Source organism: Ailuropoda melanoleuca, chromosome 16 (assembly GCF_002007445.2).
Source record: "Ailuropoda melanoleuca isolate Jingjing chromosome 16, ASM200744v2, whole genome shotgun sequence".
NCBI lineage: Eukaryota > Metazoa > Chordata > Mammalia > Carnivora > Ursidae > Ailuropoda > Ailuropoda melanoleuca.
Window position 1 is genome coordinate 47,919,379 of NC_048233.1, and position 7,777 is coordinate 47,927,155.

Here is a 7,777-nt window from a genome sequence, read left to right on the forward strand (position 1 = left end):
GCTGGCTGTCTCTCTGTCAAATAAATTTAAAAAATCTTTTAAAAAAAAAGGAAAGAAAAGAAAAGAAAGAAAAGAAAAGAAAAGAAAAGAAAAGAAAAGAAAAGAAAAGAAAAAAGAAAAGAAAAGAAAAAAGAAAAGAAAAGAAAAGGCCTTGCTTTCAGTGTGCTTACAACCTAGTGGGAGTAAGAGACACGACAACAGCTAAGTCTACGGAAAGGCAGTCCGACAAACACATGCAACATGGGTGGGTACGTGGCTGAAAGAGTGAGGGACTGACTCTGCTTAGGAATATCAAGCCCAAGTCTAGAGGAGTAGGAACCCTACTGGGTTCGAAGGAAGAGACTTCCAACAGGCAACAAATGCAAGGAAGGGGAGCTCCGGCTGAGGGAATGGCATGAGCTAATGGTAGAGCTCTGAGCATGCATGTGCAGTTGGAGCACAATTTGTCCAGCCCGCTCCTTTAATGGGAATATGTGGAGGGACACCTAGAGGGAGACCTTGAAATCCTTGCTAGCTCCTTGGGCATGGACTTGATTCTGCAAGTAAACAAATCAGGAAAGTTTCGAGGAGAAGAAGAATTTGATCCATTTGCAACCTAAGAAATAGAAAAGTGGAGTTTGGGCAGACCTGTCAGCAAGGTCCTGTGGTGGTCCTGCTGTGGTAGGTTCATGGCACTTGGGTATTGATACGGGGGATGAATAGGAGGGTTGGTTGAAATTGTCTCTAAGGCAGCATTTCTCAGTCTGTGCAGCAGAATAGTGTCTCATGAGTAACAGCAATACTTATAGCTATTTTTTTCAGTGTACTTAGAAAAAATACATAGATATATATTTCATACACTGGCCTGTCGTTATCATGTAAGGCTCTGTATGACCTGACCCAGATGACATCTTGTACCTCAGCTCAGCTTTCCTCTTGCTTAGTGTATTCCAGCTCTTTCAGCCACGTTTCTGTTGCTCGGATAGGCCAACCTTGGTCCCGAGTCAGGGCCTTAGCACTTGCTATTCCATCTGTGTGGAAGAATTTTCCTGCAGACCTTTGCTTCTCCTTATATGATCTGGCACTTTGTTTCTTACCACTCTCCCTTTTACTTTCTCTCCTTTTTTTTTTTTTAAAGATTTATTTATTTATTTATTTATTTGACAGAGATAGAGACAGCCAGCAAGAGAGGGAACACAAGCAGGGGGAGTGGGAGAGGAAGAAGCAGGCCTCCAGTGGAGGAGCCCAATGTGGGGCTCGATCCCAGAACACTGGGATCACGCCCTGAGCCGAAGGCAGATGCCTAACGACTGAGCCACCCAGGCGCCCCTACTTTCTCTCCTTTGAGCAATTATCCCTTTGCTCCTCTTGAATATATCAGGCATGTTCTGGCCCCAGTTATCTTCCTCTAGGTTTCTGCAACTTTCACTTTCTCATCTCTTTCAGGTCTTTCATTGCTTATGTGTCACTATTTCAGTGAGGGATCGCTGTTTAAACTTTAAAGTTAAAATGAGGGGCACCTGGGTGGTTCAGTCAGTTAAGCATCTGCCTTTGGCTCAGGTCATGATCTCAGGGTCCTGTGATCGAGCCTCGCGTCGGGCTCTCTGCTCAGCGGCAAGTCTGTTTCTCCCTTTCCTCTCCCTCTGTGATCTCCCTCTCTCTCACTCTCTCTCAAATAAATAAATAAAATCTTAAAAAAAAAAGGACATATGCTCCATGAGACCTGGAACCTTGGCACATACTAGGTAGTCGATAAACATTTGTTAAATGAATGAAGAAAAGCTGTGCTAAGGGCTTCCCGTGGATTATCTCACCTTCTCACAGCAACCCCATTAAATAATACCATCAGACTCTTTTCTCGAATGACAAAACAGAGGTTTAAAGCACTTACACACCTGTGAGGTGGTAGAACCCAGATTTGAACACAGGCAGTTTGATTTCAGAATTCATTCTGAGTTAATCTGTTCAACTGCAGGACTTGTCAGAGCTTCTGAATCTACAATCTATAACAGAAGGAAAGAAAACGATGCAACATTGCCCAAACTTACTTGACCACAGAATCCTTTTTTCTGGTGGAATATTTCTAGGGTTTTATGGATATATTTTGGAAATGCTGTTGTAACTTTCTAACCAATTTGATTGGGAAGTTGGTAGAGTCTTGTTTACGGATCAATAACGTAACTCCGTTGTAATCCCCGTGGCCTAATATGCCAAAGAGGTGTGGTTAGATGAAAGAATAGAAGTCTTCTCCATGGGGAAACAAAGGGAGCCCAGGTTTATTGTCAAAAAAGCGATAGAAGAGGAAAGGAATCTAGGCGAGACACACACACACACACACAAAAAGTAGTCCCTGTAAGGCGCAAAGATCACCCTTTTTTTTTTTTTTTTTTTTTTTTTTTTTTTAAATTTTTTTTTTTTTTTNACAGAGATAGAGACAGCCAGCGAGAGAGGGAACACAAGCAGGGGGAGTGGGAGAGGAAGAAGCAGGCTCACAGTGGAGGAGCCTGATGTGGGGCTCGATCCCATAATGCCAGGATCACGCCCTGAGCCGAAGGCAGACGCTCAACCGCTGTGCCACCCAGGCGCCCCAAGATCACCCTTCTTTCAGCACAATCCGACTGTTCAGTATGTGGGCCTGAGTAAATCGGGCAGCAGAAAATTGTTTGGCCTGTAGCACAGAGGGCCTGCAGATACTCAGCGGATGAGTAGACATTGGTATTTGTTTACTTGACATGGTTTTCTTTCTTCCTCTTTCTAACAGAACCCCGTGTCTGCCCTTGTAATTCACCCGCTCTCACCCCGCCTCATGCTTCCTTATCTCCCTGCGAGTGAATGGTGTAGAGATGAAAAGGTCACCTTATACATTTCTGGTCAGCAACACAGAAAGGCCAGACTGCCCAGGGACTTCTGGGAAAGTACCTGTCACTACCCGACGGGGAAAGAGACGCAGTGACGGAGGGAGTGTGTGTCTGCGCGTGATGCTTGGGGCTAGGCAGAACTAACAGTCATGAGAGGGCAGCGCAGAAACATGGAATATTCTAGCGTTCTTGTGGGCTTTATTGTTTATTTCTGAGCCAGGTAAGGTATCTTGTGAGGCATATTAGAGGGATTGAATGTTAGATAAGGAAATAAATCCCTCCTTTCCGGTGAGTAGCATCATGTCATGCCTTAGCTCCAGAATTTTAGCCACGACTCCCTATTTCAGGTGACTGTCAGTTGACTGTTTCAGGAAGCAGGGGCTGGGCCTCAGTCACACAGGCAGTTTGCACAGGCTGTCGCAACAGGACTGGATCCGTGCCAGCTCAAGGGTGCTGCCTAAATCGGTAAGAGCAGGACTTGTGTTAGGAACAAACCAGAGGGGAGTAGCTGTCAGATTAGTGGTGTAAGAGTGGAGTAAAGATCCCCTACGTACTGCAGTTGAGGATTTTAGGGATTCTTCCCATTCCTAAACTAAGTTCTCATCTCCTGGGTGCCCAGCTCCGTGGCTGTCCCTGGGTCTTGCGAAATTCCTGCTTGAAACCTGCAATGTCTGCTGTCCTTCCCCTTACAAAACAGGGGGCTGGTTGTCCGTGTCCTTGTCTGAGATCCTGTAGACAGATATAGCTTGGAGGAGATGTAGACCAGGGCAGACTCAGCCCTCTCTCTTTTTTTCTTTTTTTAAAATTTATTTTATTTTAATTCTAGTATAGTTAGCATACAGTGTTATATTGTTACAGGTACGATATAGTGATCCAACACTTTGTACATCACCCATGTTCATCATAAGTGCACTGTTCAATCCCCATCACTTATTTCACCCAACCCTCCTCCTTTCCCTTCTGGTAACTATCTGTATGTTCTCTATACTTTAGGGTCTATTTCCTGGATTGTTGCTTTCTCTCTCTCTCTTTCCCTTTGCACATTTGTTTTGTTTCTTAAATTACACATACGAGTGAAATCATATAGAATTCGTCTTTCTCTGACTGATTTCACTTAGCGTAATACTCTCTAGCTCCATCCATGTCATTGCAAATGCCAAGATTTCATTCTTTTTGAGAGCTGAATAATATTCCATTGTATATGGGATGACTGGGTGGCTCAGTTGGTTAAGTGTCTGCCTTCAGCTCAGGTCATGATCTCAGGGTCCTTGGATCAAGCCCCGCATCTGGCTCCCTGCTCAGCAGGGAGTCTGCTTCTCCCTGTCCCTCTGCCTCTGCCGTTCCCCCTACTTGTTTTCTCTCTCTCTCTCTGTCATGTAAATAAATAAAATCTTTAAAAAAAATTCTGTTGTATATATATACCACATCTTCTTTATCCATTTATCTATCGATGGATACTTGGCTGCTTCCATAGTTTGGCTACTGTAAATAATGCTGCAATAAACATAGGAGTGCATGTATCCCTTCGAATTCAAGTTTTTTTGTGTATTTTTTGAGTAACTACCCAGTAGTCCAATTAATGGATTATAAGGTAGTTCTATTTTGAACTTTTCGGGGAATCTCCATACTGTTTTCCGCAGTGGCTGCACCAGTTTGCATTCCCATCAACAGTGCACGAGGGTTCCTTTCTCTCCACATCCTCGCCAACACTTGTTTCTTGTGTTTTTGATTTTAGCCATTCTGACTGGTGTGAGGAGATAGCTCATTGTGGTTTCGATTTGTATTTCCCTGCTGATGAGTGATGTCGAGCATCTTTCCATGTGTCTGTTGGCCATCTGGATGTCTTCTTCTTTTTTTAAAGATTTATTTATTTATTTATTTATTGGAGCACAAGCAGTGGGAGTGGCAGGCAGAGCAGGCAGAGGGAGAAGCAGACTCTGCTGAGCAAGGAGCCTGATGTGGGACTTGATCCCAGGAACCTGGGATCATGACCTGAGCTGAAGGCAGATATTTAACCAACTGAGCCACCCAGGCGTCCCCATCTGGATGTCTTCTTTAGAAAAATGTCTGTTCATGTCTTCTGCCCATTTTTAATTGGATTATTTGCTTTTTGGGTGTTGAATGGTATAATTTCTTTATATATTTTGGATACTAACCCTTTACGGGATATATCATTTGCAAATGTCTTCTCCTATTCAGTGGATTGCCTTTTATTTTTGTTGTTTCCTTTGCTGTGCAGAAGCTTTTATTTTGATGTAGTCCCAATAGTTCATTTTGCTTTTATTTCTCTTGCTCAGGAGACCTATCTAGAAAAATGTTGCTGTGGCCAATGTCAGAAACATTACTCCCTGTGCTCTCTTCTAGGATTTTTATGGTTTCCTGTGTCATATTTAGGTCTTTAACCCATTTTGAATTTACTTTTGTGTATGGTGTAAAAAAGTGGTCCGGTTTTATTATTTTGCTTGTAGCTGACCAGTTTTCCCAATACCATTTATTGAAGAGACTATCTTTTTCCCATTGGATATTCGTTCCTGCTTTATTGAAGATTGATTGACCATATAATTGTGGGTTTATTTCTGGGTTTCCTATTCTTTTCTATTTATCTATGTGTCTAATATGCCAGTACCATACTATTTTGATGACTACAGCTTTGTAATATAACTTGAAGTCTGAAATTGTGATACCTCAGGCTTTGCTTTTCTTTTTCAAGAATGCTTTGGCTATTCAGGGTCTTTTGCTGTTCCATGTAAATTTTAGGATTTTTTGTTCTAGTTATGTGAAAAATGCTGTTGGTATTTCGATAGGGATTGCATTAAATGCATAGATTGCTTTGGGTAGTATAGACATTTTAACAACATTTCTTCTTCTGATCCATGAGCATGGATCTTCTTTCCATTTCTTTGTGTCATCTTCAATTCCTTTTATTGGTGTTTTGTAGTTTTGAGTACTAATCTTTCACCTCTCTGGTTAGGTTTATTCCCAGGTATCTTATTGTTTTTGGTGCACTTGTAAATGGAATTGTTTTCTTAATTTCTCCTTCTGCTGCTTCATTATTAATGTATAGAAATGCAACAGATTTTTGCACGAGGTACCCAGGAAGCCACCCACGAGAAGAATAGTCAGCTTTGAACATCAATCAGAAAGAGACAGCTTTAAACATTTGCCACAGCCAGAGGAAACCGATGCCAGAGTATCTTGGTTCCAGTCAGGTAAGACATTTCCTACCCTTTAGTTCCTAGTCCTCCCCCCCACCCTATTTTAATATTGGAGGATCCAGAGGCAGCCCAAGGGCAAGTGGGGATGGAGGAGTGGAAGCATCAGGTAGGGAAACAGAGATGGGGCTAACTAAGCCCCCCTCTCTCACTGCAAGTACATTGCCAAGGGGAGAAACTTTTTTTTAAGATTTTATTTATTTATTTGACAGAGAGAGAGACAGCTAGAGAGGGAACACAAGCAGGGGGAGTGGGAGAGGAGAAGCAGGCTCCCCGCTAAGCAGGGAGCCCGACATGGGGCTTGATCCCAGGACCCTGGGATCAGGATCCAAGTGGACTAAGCAGCCCAGCTGCCCCTAAGGGAGAAACTTTAAATGGAATTTGGCATTTTGACTTTACATTTAAATGATTGAACATTTTGATTAACAAAATGGGACTATATATATGACTAGATGTAGTCGGAAGACTTATTATCTAGGAGTGTCCTGGTCTGGATTTCTCTTGAGGGAAGCACGAGCTCCTCAGGATGGGCAGAGAGGTAAAGTTGTTCTTGACTGCACCCTAAGAGTCAGAGTGCTTGCCTTAGTGTTTTGAGTTGTCTTTTTCTGTCATATGCAAATGAAAAGGTTCTAGTACCGTACTAAGTATTCCATGCATAGATTAAATACCAAATATATGCAAAAATGGATTTCCTAAAGTAATGTCTTACTTCAAATTCTAGCTCTCTCTGCTTATTGGGAAGGACATTCACTAGTCAGAAGAAATGTATTTTAATGTTGGAAAGGGCTTGCTAAAGGTGCTTTTTCAAGGGATTTGGTAGGATATCAAACATGAGATCGTACACTGACTTTCTCAAGAGAAAGTTAAGCATCAGTCTCCTTTTTCCCCTTATAGAGGGATCAAGCGACAAGCTGTATGTATACCTCTTGGCAGAGCTATGGAACTAAAGCACCTCTTTGCCTTTGGATTTCTGGGACATTTCTTGATGCTGATTTTTCAATTCACAATTTTATGGATCTATTTTTTCTGTTGCCACATCTCTGCATTTTGAAAAAATTTGTTTCTTACATTTATAATTAAATAGTCGACCAGCCTATGTCCAATAAAAATTTAATTGAGGCCACATATTTGCTGCTTTTAGCATGCCTAATAATTTCCATCTTTTCTTACTCAAATAGTCATAAGTATTAGCATTTTATTTTTCTGCTTTCTACTCATTTTTATAAAATAGGTTTAAGCAAAATATTCATTGCATAAGCCAGTAATGCTTTATGGATAATAATACAATCCAGACAAAATAGGACCGATAGATAATGACACCATTATGAAAACTTTATTAATTAGCAAATGTTTGAGATTCCCAATTTATGCATATAAAAGGTGAGTTAGGGTGCCTGGGTGGCTCAGGTCATGATCCCAGGGTCTTGGGATGAGTCCCATGTCAGGCTCCCTGCTCAGTGGGGAGTCCACTTCTCTCTCTCCTTCTGCCCCTCCCCCAGCTTGTACACACACTCTTGCTCTCAAATAAATAAATAAAATCTTAAAAAAAAAAAAAAGAAAAGGTGGGTTATAAGGTATCAAAAGACAGTGTCAGGGTCTCCTTCATCTGAGGGATACCAGTATCTAGAAACATGGTGCTCAGTAAATGTTTGCCCAGGGAATGAATTCCCTTCCTACAAGGTGTGGAGTAGATTTCTTTTTTTTTTTTTATCACTTTTTTTTTTTTTT